Consider the following 16043-nt stretch of genomic DNA (forward strand, 5'->3'; position numbering starts at 1 on the left):
TTTATTGCTAAATACTCTATAGTTCATTGATGAAAAAAAAATGGTAATGTATTCAGTAAAACTCTTGACTCAGAATATATGCTTGCCATATTTGTCTCAGCTTAGAGAAGAAAAATAATCATTCCATTTTCATTATCTTGCTGTCTGAAAAGAAGTCTTTCAGCTGACTTTTTGCAGCATGGTGAGAATGGCCCAGCTGTACCATAAACAGAACACTTAGCCTTGCATTCAGAAATCACCAGCTTGCATTCAAAAGTCAGTTAGTCTTGTATTCAGGAAGCAAAGATCATATGAATGATAAATGATTTGTAATGCAAGATGCTTTTTTCCAGATCTTTTCCAGAGGTCAAAGGGCTCATCATTTTATGCTTTTCCAAAATTACATTTTCCTTTAAAACACAGTAAATTATTAAAATTTAATATAAAAATACATATTTTAATATGTGCAATATAGAAGGTATGACCTCTGTCACTTGCTAAGTATATCGACACCTTGCATTGTCCCAGTGGTATATTTTAAGTAGATTTTCATATAAATCGGGTATTGAATGTGAAGATCTTTCCATTCTAACACATTTTAATGAACTAGTTTCAATGCCATGATACACAGTCAGGATCTTAAATCTGACTTATTGCTGCACTACAGTTTGTAAGGAATGTCATCTGTGCACTGCAGTGGGGTTTTTTCCTTTGTTAGAAAAACAGGTTTTGTATCTTAGCTTGGATAGAGTACCTTTAACGAAACTGTGTATACATATTCTAATTACAGATAAAACCTTCAGCTGCCTAAAAGTAATCTTCATAAAAAATGAAATAATAATCCTAGAAAATGGACATATTGCACAATTATAATTTAAAAAATAAAGACAGATGGTTTGAATAAGTGGCAAACTCATATTTTCATTGACTAGAAGCCTACATGTATTTGAGAAAATACTTTGAAATTAATTATTTGCCAAAAAAAGATGTCAATGTTCTGGAGCTCTGCCACACTGTAGCATCTTGCTTGGTTGGATGAATGCGTGAGGGGAAGGCAGATACGGACTCCATAATGATCTGTCATAATTCAGAGCAGTGGGGCAGATTCAAAATTAAAGCCAGCTCCAAATATGCTGGAGGAGCCAGTTTCACACTGCAATATGTCAATAGTTTGGGAGTATCACTTTCTTCATCTCCAGTCTCATGTTCAGCCTCACTCCTCAAAATCTAGTTTTTTTTCTTTGGAAATTGCTTGGTTCTCGTTAACCCTCTGTGGAAGCCCATTTATCTACTGCATTTTGGCCTAGTATAACAAGTGGCCTTGAATAACTTGTGAAGACAGTCTGTGGAGACCCCATAGCACATTGCAAGAGCTGAGATTAAAAAAGCTGAATCAGGACCTTGCTCTGCTCCTTACACATCATTTAAACTTGGTCAGTGTCTGTCCCCCTCCATTTTTCTCCATTTTTCTGCATTTCCCAGGATTGTCAGGAAGACTTCACCGTTAGCTAGAGATGTTTTCTAAAATGCCCATCATTACATTAAGTCATTTAAGTTGATAATATTTTTCCTCTTCGGCAAGGGATATAATCACCTGTTCTGGCACTAATGGAGTTTAAGCACCCATAGTATGCTGGGCTGCAGTCTTTAAAAAAAGTTGAGTATATTTCACCCAAACTGTAAAATAGGAGATGTATGATGTATGGTTTCCTTTTAAAAAGAAATCTAGCTTTACAGTTTAATTTGGTCTGCTCTAAGTACCTGGGTGCCACAGAGGGTTGTGGGATATGAGGTTGTATTGGATATACTAACTACTGCACCTGTACCCAGTAAAGTAAACCCCACTGCTATCAAGTAATAAGTATGCATAAATGCCTACAATACAAAAGGAAAGCAGTAAAGAACTTGCCCATGCTGCTTGCAGAGCACTGAATACTGAATATCATATACAGTTCCCTGTAAATTGCTTTAACTTATAATTAAAAATAGATACAAAAATAGATTAATAGATGGCAAGAACAGTTTTCTGTTCAGAAATGTCTGACATTTTGATGCTTTAGCAATACTGTTTCTATATAAATCATTGATTCTTTTACAATAATCATACTAAAGCTGAACACTACAGTGATTTCAAATCCACACATGTCCCTCTTGTATTATCCACCCAGCACTAACCGGCGTATGCAGATTGGTAGTGAGGCATTCACGTTTTCTTATACACAGAGGAAAAATTGGGAAGCTTGTGAAAGGACAGTTGGTAGGTCTGGCATGTGATCCTGGCTAGAAAATAAAACAAAAGGTTACAAAGTTCTGGGGTTGTACAGCTGAATCTATGGAAATACTGTGTGCACAGCCTGTTCCTAGAGCTATGTATCTGTATACCCTCCTGTACAGAGAGGGTTAACCTCTTTCTTCAACATGAATGCAGTATATATCTCAAAACAATAATCTTGTTGTAATGAGCAGCTGTTTCTTCTGATAATAAAGATTCTGAAATTACACATGCATAACTCACGAGGTGAATGAAAAAATAGAGAAGAGAGCAGTTTATAGCAGGTGCTGCCAAACATGGTACAAAACAAGGTGCCCCAGGATTTCTTTGTGAATGGCCACCAATCTTTCCCAAAATGTCAAGTGCAGATCAAAAAAAAAAAGTCTAATTTAATCTTCTTTAATTACATACATGCAAATCATTGCCTTCTCTTGTTTTGTTCGTTTTTATTATTATTGTTTGCTTCAGTGGGAGATTCCTCCTTGCAAGCATGGAAAGCCACGTGTTCTTTCTGACCTTACTCTTTAAGAGAATTTAAGATATTTCATTGACCCTCCCCCCTCAACTCTGGAGCTAATATATCTCATTATCTCAGCGCATAAAACTGATTATTAAGTAGTCTTTGATGTAGCAAACAGGCTTCCACTTGTCCTTTTGAATTATCTCAATATCATTAATTGTTTAAAACTGACAATAAGGTCATTCAATTACAGTATTCTCTATACAGTCTGTGCTTCATGTCACATTGAGGTTGTTATCCAGAGCAGAGGGGGTTAAATTATCAGTATGCTGTTGCCGCTGTGATCCTAATGTAAATGAACATTTGGTGGTTTATTTTTTCCTTAGCTGTTGGTTACTACCTTATTAGCATATTTGATGTATTTCTCAGCTCAGTTAATAAGCAGTTCTGAAGGCAAGAGATTGATGTTTTAGAAGGGTGTTTATAGACCGTTCTCCCTTGTAACAATATCTGGAACATGTTTAGGCGCTATTATGTCTAACTGACTTTGGGTTTAGGCCATATGCACCACTGACAAAGCCTAATCTGTGTTCCTGTCTGCTCCTTAGGTGTTTTATTGCTAGACTATGGCCATCCTATGAATTCCAAACATTTCTTCTTTCCTCTCTAGTTCCTACTGAAACTAAATTCCGTCTTGATATTAAAGTGTATTAAAAGCATTTTGCATGCTTCAGGTAGATCAAAATTATCTGAATATCATTCCTTGTATCAAATATGTTCAAAGCTCTGAAGTACATATGAGTAAGCTTTGTAAAAGGAACTCTAATAAAATATTAAGGAGAGAAGATATGAAAATACAGGAAATACAAACTGATGTATTCCTACTAGACCCAGCGCACAGAATATCAGGGAGAAGCAGATCGGTGTGAAATATTCTGATAGAAGAGCAATTCAACTGATGCTAATGGAAGTACAGAGAACAGGCGCTGCAGCTGACTGCTCGCATGGGAAGCTGGTGACACTCCTTACCCCGCAACAACCGTGTTTTCATACCTGGGCACAGGGTGAAGTTCTGCAGGGATGTTTCAGGGTTTTTTAGGGGAGGAGGCAGGTGACACCTGGGGCAGGCACAGCCATAAGGAGAGATCATCTGGTCCAAGGGCCAGGCTTGCCAGGAGGCTGCGGCACTTAGATCCTCTCCATCTTTTCACTAACTCTCCCTTGTGTTAGGTAGAAACTTATCTGTGGGACTCAAGACTTTCTGTTCAGAAAAATAAATTAATTTTAGCTCACCAACTGCCATTCTTCTGCCTATTATACTATTGATTTTAGTGCTGCTGCAATGCTTTGAGAACCTGAACAGCTTCCAAATCTATATTTGAAACCTGTCTTTTTGTTTGCGTAGTGTCTCAGGTAATGTGATCAATATACTTAGCATTAAAGCTCGTTAAATGATGGCAGTGCCTTTTGGTAATGACTTGTGAGGTTTCAAATTCTGCCTCGGGAAATAAGACTCTTCAGACAATTTTGTAAAAATAGACTTTTGTTGAGACAGTTTGTCTTCAGATTTTTCAAAATCATTTCACTCTCTTCTGTACCTTTTACCCTCACCTGCCTCTGGTGTTTCAGAAGCAACCAGAAAAATAATGATTCTCAAAGAAACCTTCCAGGTGAAAAAAATTATCAAAACTCTTATGTCTGTGCAAAACATTTTGTCTTTGGTGGAGCAGGGTATTTGACAAAATGACATTTTGTCTAAACTCTTTCAACCAGCCCTCACTAACAAGCTTTCCACAGATAAGCAATGTATATCCTGTTTTTTCTTCATCAAGCTGGGAGACGACATGCATTTTGCCAAGCCTCTTGGCAGCTAATATTTTTGTTAAATTGGCTAGTACATCTGTCAGCCCTGGGACAAAGCTAGGTTTCCCACCCTGAACCTTTCAAGCAGAACCTTTTGTAAAAGACAGAATGCTGTATCTACCTTAAAACATAAAGGATCCTCAGGGCATTGGAAACTAATGTACTGCTTTAATGCAAACATCCCTTGTGAGGGCTCTCGGTCCTTGTATGCTCTGAACAGCAGGAAGAAGAATACATGAATATAAATGAGCTGCACAGCAGTATTCAGAAAATGGAGCTATAAGAGTTAATGAGATGGTGGCCTGCTGGTGGACGCTTGCATGTTAAAAATCCTGATGGTTTCATCCAGCAGCAAGTTTGAAAAACCTGTGCAAAGCTAGTGAATGTGGAGCACCCATGACTACAGAAGGGTGTCTCTTTTGGTACGGCCTTGCTGTAAGCAAAGAGCCTTTGGCATATCTAAATCTAACAAGGCAGAAAACAGAGAGACTGCTAGAAATCATTGACCATGGAGGAATCATGTAATTATTAATACCATTATACACCGAACTGCACATGGCTGGTGTGTATATGAAGCTCTGTGTATCTAGCTGCATACAGCAACTGACAGAGGACCCTGTAACTAAAAGCCACTGCAAAGAACACTTAGTTGTGTGTCTTTAAGATTCACTCTGTAGCAGCTGCATTCAAAGGGCAGGTTCTCATTTATGTCACTGTTGGCCACAAAAGTGCTGCCCCACTCCAGACAGACAATTCAGTCCATCTACTTCTTGCAACCAATGGTACTTTTCCCAAATCAGCCACTAGCCTGAAAATGCCCCCCTCGAGCTACTGCTTAGTGTATGCCTAGCACAGACCAGTCTAACCTACTGCTCTTACGCTAGCCTGTTAATTTACAGAATTAACAGGATGCATTTCAAGGCAGTAAAACATCTGCTGTGCAGTGAGACGACTCTCTACACTGCAAAGAATGTCATCTCACTGTACTTGGGTGAGATGAAGAGCTGCTTGGCACAGGTGCTGATGTGAATTTGCTCTGCATAGAGTTGTGCACATCCCAGCTCTTTCCAGGATCCCCCAAACTCAAAAGAGCACCTTGCTCAGGTGGTCCTCCTGTTCAGGTATACATGAGTAGTGACAGTCATGTATCTGAATGTCCCATGGAGGCTGACCCTGCAGAGGTTAAGAAGAGCTGTGTGGTCTATGGTCATGCAGGATGTCCACATGCATTGCACAAGGTATGATAGGGAGAGAGCTGCCTGAAGCAATTTCACACCCTTGTTTACCTACAGGAACAATCTGGTCTATTAAACATTATTTTAAAAGCTTGGGGCCTGTAACCAGCATCAGAGTGAAGATTAGCTAGGCATGGGGCTTGTTTATACATGTTCAGTGATTATCACCCAGCTGGTGCATTTTTCACTCTTGGTATTTGAGAATTAATAAACTTGCTGAGTGACAATTCCAACCTCATCTCTAATGAAATTAGCTTCCCTGGCAGGAAGTGATGAGCACAGTTTTGACGGGAGCTACCAGGTGTCACTCTGATGTTTCTTGCAAGTTCTTTTTCTAAGGACTTGTTGACATGCAGAAATAGTCTAGAATGGTTATTTAAAAAGAAAAAGAAAGAAAAAAAAAAAGCCTGCAGAGATACTTTCATTTTCTGATAAGGGTATGTTTATACAGATATTGAAGGTCATGTACAGGCCAAGGTTTGCCAGCTGTCTCTCCTAAGAGCACCTAAACCCAACATGCTGTAACTCTTCAGCCACAGGTCCAGTTCCTAGCTGAATACCAGGATCTGTGAAGGAACCTGCAATATCACAGTCACATATTCATGGAGCTCTCTGTACGTTGCCGACCTTAAACAGATACCCAACAGCCGCAACCTTGCAATTCTTTGTTCCTGCTTCTCTGCATTTTGCTTCTTGTTTCTGTTGCCAGAGACAGCCTGATTCTTAAATGGTGTTCAGAGATCAAGAACTGAACTGGGTGACTTCAGTGCAGGTGCTACAATACGTGCGTTTCTTGGTGAATAGCAGTATAAATTAGTGTTGAATAGCTATTGCACTTTAATTTCGTATGTTGGCTTATTTCATGACTTCCCCATGGAGATAAATCCTAAGCATCGTTTGGTCTTGGAAGAAATGAAACATTGCAATTATTTTTGTGATTTGATTATTTTTCTCAGATGAGATCTTTCCTTTTCCTAAACAGAATCAATTCTCAGGGCAGAGGTGTTTCCTGTAAACCCACTAATAACATTTTGGCTGAAATACCTGAAAGAGATAATTACTTAAAATGCTGCTTGTGACTACTACTGGTGTGTGTCCCCCATCAAATTACCTGTCTCTGCAGTTGTGAATGAGGTACTATTTGGGAATCTCTACCTTGAGATTTGAGTGTTGGTGAGTACAACTTCGCCAGTGGACCAAAATATCAAAAGTTGTCAATATAAATTGGTTCTTTCTAACTGAAACAACAGTCTCCCTATATTTAATTTTAATTATTTTTTTTTTTAAAAAAAAAAGGAAAATGTCTTGGACTTTGAACAGCTTGTTGCATAGCAATTTCTTCAGGGAAGATTTTTGAGAGAAAGAGGTTGCGGATTGTTTTAAAAGAAGTGTGCTCTTCTAATAAGCCAGTCTGCCTCCCACAACATGCAGGCGTTCAAAGCCAGAAACAGCAGGAAAGGTTGCTCGGCCAAGCAACGCTGATCAAATCCAACAGACACAGGAGGAGTAAGATCAAACTTTGGAGGCTGAATTCAGAGTATGGTAGTGCAGCATGGTTTGTCAAGAGTAAATTCTGCACAATTAAGACAGTTTCTTGCTAAACCTCTGCTCTCTGGGTTTTGTGGTGTTGGGTTTTTTTTGGGGGGATTGATATTTTTTTTTGCCAATGAAGAGGATAACTGGAGACCAGAGCTGCAGGAACCAGAGGAAAGTGTAACAATGATGGTCTGCAAAAGCTGCAGCATTGATTTGAGCATCTGATGCACCCAATTTATCACCTCTTATATTCAAAAACACAGAGGGGTGCAAGTCAGATGCCTATATGCAGGCATTTATTAGCATTTGATGTATCCTAGAATACTTCTCCTGGCCTTACGCTACAAGTCCAGAAGAGAGCATGTGTCATGTGGGCCATGTGTCCTATCAGTCAGCATTGTTCAAATGCCAAATGTCCATCTGGAAAAAAAGTAAAAAGTAAAGAGGGGAGAGGAAAAAACAGCTCTTCCATAAGGTAGGACCCTGCAACACTGAATGCTACTCATAAATCTACTGAATTTCATGTGTTTGCAGGTGGATCTTATATATAAGCTAAACACTTCAGGTTCCCTTATAGTCCATAGAGAGCTGTCAGCAATGTTAGGGAATGATTCACCTGACTTCACATGGCTAATACAGAATGTGACGGTAAGAGTATCTCTTTCCTTCCACTGGTTGAAAAGGGACTGCAGACACATATTTGTCTATGGAAAAATGTTTGCATTTGGTCAAATGAGCTTCACCTACACTTCTAAAAACAAGTACATATCCAGGCTTTTTTTTATTATTATTATTATTTTATGGCAGAGGGGGAAAGACAAACACAGTTTCTTTCCTCCCAGATCAGTGGCAAGACTCTATTTAACCAAACTAAATCCTTACACATTTAAGACCACCAAAAGATGATGTTGCAAATCTAGAAGATTCATTATATTGGAAAAAAGAACACCAATGTATACAGTTATTTTTTAAAAAAAAGATATGACCAGGCTGGAGAGGGTTCAGAGAAGGGCCAAAAAGGTGATCAAAGGGCCACATGAGGAAAGGCTGAGAGGACTGCGTTTATTCAGCCTTGAAAAGACAAGGCTTAGGAAAGACCTTATCTCCATGTTCCAGTACTTGAAGGGTGACTACAAAGAAGATGGAGACTCCTTTTTTTAGAAGGAGTCACAAGGGAAAGATGAGGGATAATGGGTGCAAGTTATTGTGGAGGAGATTCCAATTGGACACAAGAGGAAAATTTTTCACAATGAGAACAATCAGCCATTGGAATAATCTCCCCAGGGAAGTGCTGGACTCCCCAACCCTGGACACTTTTAAGATTCAGCTGGACGGGCTGCTGGGCCATCTTGTCTGGGTTGTGCTTTTGCCAAGAAAGTTTTGACCAGATGATCCTTGAGGTCCCTTCCAACCTGGTATTCTGTGATTCTATGAAATGTGGTTACTTTTGATTTAAACCAGTGTCTCAACAGAGATTCCAAAGAACAGAGCTATTCAGCTGAGAGCAAAAATCAGCATATACTTCACTCCTCTGAACCTACACTATTCTAGTGAAATCCATCTAATGTGACTTTGTATTTGAGATTCAGCATTCAAAGCTTCTTACCCAGCTTTTTACATAGAAAAGCAACCTGAAGAATGTATTTAAAAAACAAAGACAGAAAGAGGTCAATGAGAAGCAGTTCTAAATGGCATGGCCCCTTTTTTTCTCAGTATGCTCCCTGTCAGAGTGCAGTTAAGGAGGGGGAAATAGAACTAAGGGAAAATAAAATGGAGGACTTTTTTTTTTTTAACCATTAGCTATGAAAAAAAACCACTACAGCTTCAGATGAGTGAAGGAGAAAAAATTAATTTTGAAAACTCTTCAAACACAAAAATAATGTAGTGGGTTTGGTTGTTAAAAGGGGGATTAAATACACTAAGAGGGGGTACAGGACAAGGACAGAGGCATAACTATTATGCCAAGCTGTCCTAGTTTTGGTGGGAGTAGAATTAATTTTCTTCCTAGTAGCTGGTGCAGTGCTGTGTTTTGGATTTAGGATGAGAATAACGTTGATGTGCGGCTGCTGAGCAGTGCTTACACTAAGTCTAGGGCTTTTCAGTTTCTCATACTCCTCTGCCAGCCAGCAGGCTGGGGGTGCACAAGAAGATGGGAGGGGGCACAGCCAGGACAGCTGACCCCAACTGACCCAAGGGTTATTCCATAGCATATGACATCATGCTGAACAATAAAACTGGAGGGAGTTGTCCAGGAGGTGTCAAACCACTGCTTGGGGATAGGCCATGCATTGGTCAGTGGGTGGTAGCAAATTGCATTGTGCATAATCTGTTTTGTAAGTTATTTTATCATTATTATTATTATTTTCCCTTCCTCTTCTGTCCTATTAAACTGTTTTTATCTCAACCCACAAGTTTCACTTTTTTCCAATTCTCTTCCCCACCTCGCTTGGGGGAGCAAGTGAATGGCCATGCAGCGTTTAGCTGCCCGTCCAGTTAAAACACAATACAAGCCAAAAAAGTAGCAAAAGATTAGACCTTTCCAAATCATTTCAAGTAAGAGCTGTAATGATTACATCAATAGAAGAAAAAGGTCACATTTAAAGTCAAGAACTTCTAAGGATGGAAACCAATTAAAAGGAAAGGGCTTCAAGGAGGAGAGATACAGAACACATTATTTGGAACTGGAATTAGATGATGAACTTTTAAAATATTTTCTAAATATACCTTTTGTGAATAACAGCACTGCAATGTAGGAGCTCAAATTCACACAGTTGTTTTGTTAGTTGTTGATATTCAGACCTCTGCACAGGAAACCTTCTGCCTTAAGAATGTCAGACATTTCAGGTATGAAGACTAGTCCAAAAATTCTTCCTGGAATTATACTATCTGTAGTTTGCTCTTCAGTCATCTGGCTCAGGGGAAAATAAAAATACATCCTTTATGTTAGGTAAAGGTCTATATGACAAATATGTAGTAGTAAGGGAAAATTCATGAACAAGTCATAGTTTGAAGGTAATTCTTCTAAACTATTCAACAAACAACCATCTGTGCTGAGGAGCTCTGAGACCAGTTCACAGATGAGATCTTTTCCAAACTGCTGGAAAAGAAAGGGGTAGCTTTACAGCTGGCATTGCCTTAGTTTTGAGTAGCACTAGCATGATCTGAAGCAACAGTTTATTGCAAGCTGGCACAACTGGACTTGGTAAGCTTGCACCCTTTAAAGCTGCCCTTAGCAGAACAGATCCAGAATCTCTGCCACTGCCAGAAGCAGATAGTCATCCCCCAGTCAGTGGGATGAGGATACATGCAGGCTCCCACTGATACACCTTGACTGGATATCAAAAGGAGAAGAGGCTAAAAGGAGTCCCCAGGGCCCAATCCCCTCTCCAGAGTTTCCACAGGTTGTTCTGGACTCATGCTGCCCTTTTCTCATTGCGGGTATCATCAGCTCTCCCCCAGTAATTATGTATTAACTTCTCATCAGAAGGATTTAAAATCAAACACTGGAATATGTGTGATATTAGAAGAGGACAAAGAGCCTTGTTATCTTGGAGCCTTGCTATCCTTGTTATCTAAGGCAGGGGTTTTTTCAGCTTCTCGGCTAAGAAAAACCATCTTAGCCAGGTAATCTTCATTGTCTATGCCCTCTGAAAGCAAGACTGTCTTTTAATGTTCAAAATGCAAGGCAATAACAGAAAAGTAGCTCTGAGATAAAGAAGGTTTATTTGGGTGTTATAGTTCTTGATTAAGTTTAAAAGCAGAAAATAAATAGAAAGAAAAAGGTGGGCCAGCATCCTACAAGCAGTTGGATGCTCACAGAGCAGCACCAGTTGCTTTGCAAACCAGTCACGCTGTTTAGAGAACAGACATGGCTTTAGTCATCTCAGCCAGCTTTGGACATATAAAAGGTTTCAAAAGCGGGTCTAATAACCCTCCACTCCCTGTACTTCCCAATCCTAACAAAAACTTTTTTGCCACTTCTCAGACACATTTCTAAGGGAAAAATTAGTTGCATCTGGAAGTGTCTATTTCTCTCCTTTGACTATGAGGAGGCAGCGAGGAGATTTGTCTCGTTCTTGCTTCCCCCCAGATAAAGACAATTCAGATTATTTTTTTTTTTTTTCAGGAACCAAAATTAGGTAAGATGAATCCCATTCCTGAGAACTGACAATTTAAAAACATTACTTATGCCAGTCTTTCTGAGGAGGTATGGCACAGAGGCAAATGCATTCCAATTCCATCTAAACACTTTTGATTATTTTGTTGAAAAAATATTATTTTCATGAAAAAAAAAATGATGAAAAAATTTTTGGCGATACAGATGCTGTTTATAAAACTAGCACGGAGTCAGTGCCCTCTGCCTTTGTACATTACAGTCTAGTGGCAAGAATGCTTGCTAGGCGTGTTGAACAGAGTGAATGTAATTACTGCTCTGAGTCAGAGAGCTGAGCTTGATTCTTTCTCATAATAAAACAGATTTTGGTAAAAGAATACACATACTACTTTTTCATGTGACTTGACCCTCTTTTTTTCCCCCTCAAGAAAATTAATTCATACTGTACAAGTTACTGCCTTTGATCAAAAACTTTATTTGCCACAAAATGTGCACAGAAAGACTTTTTCATGATAACCTGATTTAAAGCACTCTATGTTGGTTTTTTTTTTTCCAAAATGCACACTTAAGAAGCAGTCTGTGCTTTTTCCAAGGCATGCTACATTACAGAAGTTCTTGTCAGAGTGACAGCCTAAATTCATAATGTAATTAACTCATGAGGAATAGGAAGATTCAAGTAAGGCAAACTACAAAAGACAGCCTGCTGTCCTACTGATCACTGCTGTCACCCATTGTGTGATTACTTTCATTAGAAGAGAGCATCATGTTCATAATACAACTTTTTGCAAATGTAAGTAGAAAATAAGAGATGTGCTAGACTAGCAAAAAAAAACCAAAAACCAACACTTTTTTCAGCAGTAGCATTCCCCTTCTGGTATAGCAGATTATATGGACAGCACATGGATAATAGACATAGAACATACACTACTTCTGCATCTTCCATCAGCCTAACAGTACTGTCACAGCATGGCATCAAGAGTACCTGGGAACAAGGCTGTGAAAAAGTGACAGAAAATGACTTTTCCTGCTGCTAGAAAATTTGCTCAGTATGCCTGATAATCCAGTCCAAAAGATGCACAAATATTATGCTGCCTTTCTTTTCAAATGCAGTGATGACCAAGATGAAACATACTTGCTGTTTCAGCAGAGTGCAGCAGGCATCCTTTGTAAGCACCTATGGGGCATGAAAATCCAAAGATGTTTGAAGTACTAAAACAGAAACCTGGTTTTTATTTTATTATTATTTTATTATTGTTAGTTGCAAAGAGAGACTTATAAAACATTATATATATATATATGACTTTCCAATAAATCATTGGAAACAGTTGCTTATGAAACTCTATACCCAGAATCAATTCAGATTTGCTTGGATGTGAACCCTGCCACCTGGATGTGAAACACAGTTTAGAGCAGTAATCAAAGGGCACTGATAAGCAGTAGTAATGTATTGACATGAAATTAAGAGGGCTGGTGGCCTGCCTGGAGATCCTCACATTAGGATGGTTCTCATTTTGTCATATTCATTAACAATATGAAGGAGAATGACTAAATGGACCTCAATGGGATTCTCATATTTCAGAAGGATTGATAGAGCGGGACCAGCTATGAGAAATGTATATAACCTGTGTAATGAAGAATTACTCTGACATTGCTGAGACACGAGCTGCTCGTGTCTCTGGCTGTGAAGGTCTGGATCCGTCAGTAATTACTGGGAGATCAGATCCCCCATCCCTGAGCCCTGGGGACTGGCTCCTGGGACCGAGTGTAAGGAAACTGAAAAGGGCTTTTTTTTCAGAAAGTTAATTTTCATCAGAAATTATTTTTAATTAATAAAAATAATAATTATTAACAAAGAAAATAAGATACCTACATTATTTAATTGTTTTCATTATCTATGTAGAATTAAGAAATATTTCAAGACTAAAGGCTTTTATTAAAAGTTGTCAGGAAATTTTTACAGATCCAGAGAGGATTCCTGGGGAAGACTAGCAGTGAGCATAAACCCCAGATACCATCCTCATTTAGATAATGGTGGCTACATGTAAGCATCTAGATGAACACCAAATTTACCTAAATTTGGGAATTCTTATTTTAATTATGAATCTTTCACTGAATTAGTTTAAGGGTTTAGCAGTTGCTTGTCAGCTGCTATTTCGCTCCCTTAAGCCTTCATATATTATATAACGTATGAGTATGTTTTCACTATTTATATTCATTTTGCATACATGTAAATTGCTAGCTCTGGTAAAGTCTATTGTAAAATGACGGTTTAGGTTTCATTTTCTACACCTGCAAAGTGGAACCATTAATTTTACTTTAAGAGAAGGTATGATTGTTCACTAAATAATACCTACAAATCTCTTGATGATTCTTAAATAGTTTCTAATGGGAAAGATGCATTGTTTACATCCTCTCCACAAATACAAAGTAGCAGAACGGTTTCATTTAAGTATTTTAAGTACATCAACATGGGATGAAAAGTCTGAGTCAGTGAAGAACAGCACATGTAGTTTAGAATTATTTTAATAGTAGAAAGCTGTCCTTTCTATTCAGAGGAAAAGTGTTTACTGAGAAATTAAAATAATATTGCTCTCATTGCAGACTTTCACTTTTGACATCTCCCATAAATCCAAATTTGAGATCAGTGCCAAGAAAAGTGGTGTTTATCTTGATCAAATGGAAATGATCAAAATACCATGTCCAATTCTGAATCTTCATAAAAATATCATTTGAACTCATGAAATTAAGACTGGTAATTTCATACTGTTCAGCAACCCCAGGACAGCAAGGGAAATGATCAGATACCCAACTTAAAACATTTCAAGATATTTAAGCAGGGAAACACTTTGAAAGAAGCAAAGACAGGGACGCCATGCCTTATTGCCATGAAGAGTGAGGGCACAGGTGAGCTTCCAGGTTTATCGACGGCGGATGGCCAGGCACTGCCTTTGCAGAACCTCTTGGCAGAAATGAGCTAGAGATGGTCTTCTCCATGACCAAGCCCCTGGGAGGGCTCTCCATGAAGCCAGGGAGCGCCAGCATAATGGTGCTTTGCACACCAGCGCTGCATCCTGGGACAACATGCGCTAGTTTACACACCGAAGGGGAATTCCTGCTGGCTTAAATCTTCTCTGCAGTGTTAGCGACTAGCTATGCAGAAACTGCCAACTGAGGCCCTATATATCAAGCTATCCATTCTGACAGCCAGGTTAGGTTAATCATTAAAACTCTGCCTCTCTCTCTCTGAGGGTCTCTGGGGCTTTGTTTAATGCAGCAGACAGATGGTACTGAGGAAATTCAGGTGGTGCATGATGAGATTTGGGTTTTTTTTAATGTGGTTGCTAGAATTTTTCAAATAGATTAAGTTCAATTGTAAATCACTCCTGTTCCCAGGGTTGGAGTCTTTATTAGCCCCCCAGTGCTTGCACTGAAGAATTGATCCTTCGGCAGCAACCGCACTTGATGGGGGAAGGTAACACTTTCAGTTCTTACAGCACTGTACACCATCTGTTAATGCCCCATTACAAGGAGGCAATAGAGTCAAGACTAACCAGCTAATTGCCAAGCAACCTCTTAGTTAATTTTGCCACCCGCATATAAATTCTTATTTCTTGATTTTCTCTATTTTTTTCATCAAGAAAATTATTTTCTTTAATCAAGGACGTAGCCCTCATCATTACTGCTTACCATCACAGCTGCTCAGCTCTTGAAAGCCACCCTGGCCTATCTGGGCCTCTTTACCCAGCTTTGTTTCTTTTCTTTCCTCTGACAGTCAGGCCTTTCTGTTGGTCTATGATTCTGACACTGTGCCAAATTAAACATAGTTTTAGAACAGGAGAAAAGATGAGAAAAGACCAGAAATGGGATATGAGCTCTTTTCTCCTAAGCATTGTGTGAAGGATGGGTTCCTCTACTCTAGTCCAAAAAGGACAAGGAATACAAAATGCATCCTACAGGTACAAACCTTTCCTGCAGCTTCAAGCACTTGTCATAGATGGATCCCTGCTGCCACTCATCAGCCTGTCACAGCATGGCTATTTACACTGACTGAGAACTTTGGTTTAGGAGTTAGATGAAACAGTAAATTCATTTCATGGAGAAAAACTGGCAGGAAAATTATCGTTCTCAAAGATCAAGATAAAAAATAACCCATTATGGGGAATAAAAAATTAAGTGTGAACATAAGCAAGTGTTGTTTATAGACCAAAGGTGCCCTGAAAATTCAAGAGAAAATGATGAACTGAAACATTACTGGGAACAAATTTATTCCCTCCCAAAGACACTAGATGAAACAAGATTTCATCCTTCCCTATGAACAAGGTCTTATTTTCAGAAGGATTTTGCCAATCGGTGGCGTCACATTATTGGGATGGTTTTAAAATTTCTATTCTCATTTCTGAAGTAATTTACACCCTCTTGCGTCTGTGCAAATAATGTCTCTCTGTTTCAAACCAGAACGATTCAATCTAAACCACACCATATCAGTGTAAAATAAGTTTCATCAGTGCATTACATATGAGTAGGTGCATTTGTAAGAGAAAACCAGCGGCTAAAATCCCAGTGTAGAGCTATGGGCAAGCACTA

This window comes from Falco cherrug, chromosome 6 (assembly GCF_023634085.1).
Source record: "Falco cherrug isolate bFalChe1 chromosome 6, bFalChe1.pri, whole genome shotgun sequence".
NCBI classification, from domain to species: Eukaryota; Metazoa; Chordata; class Aves; order Falconiformes; family Falconidae; genus Falco; species Falco cherrug.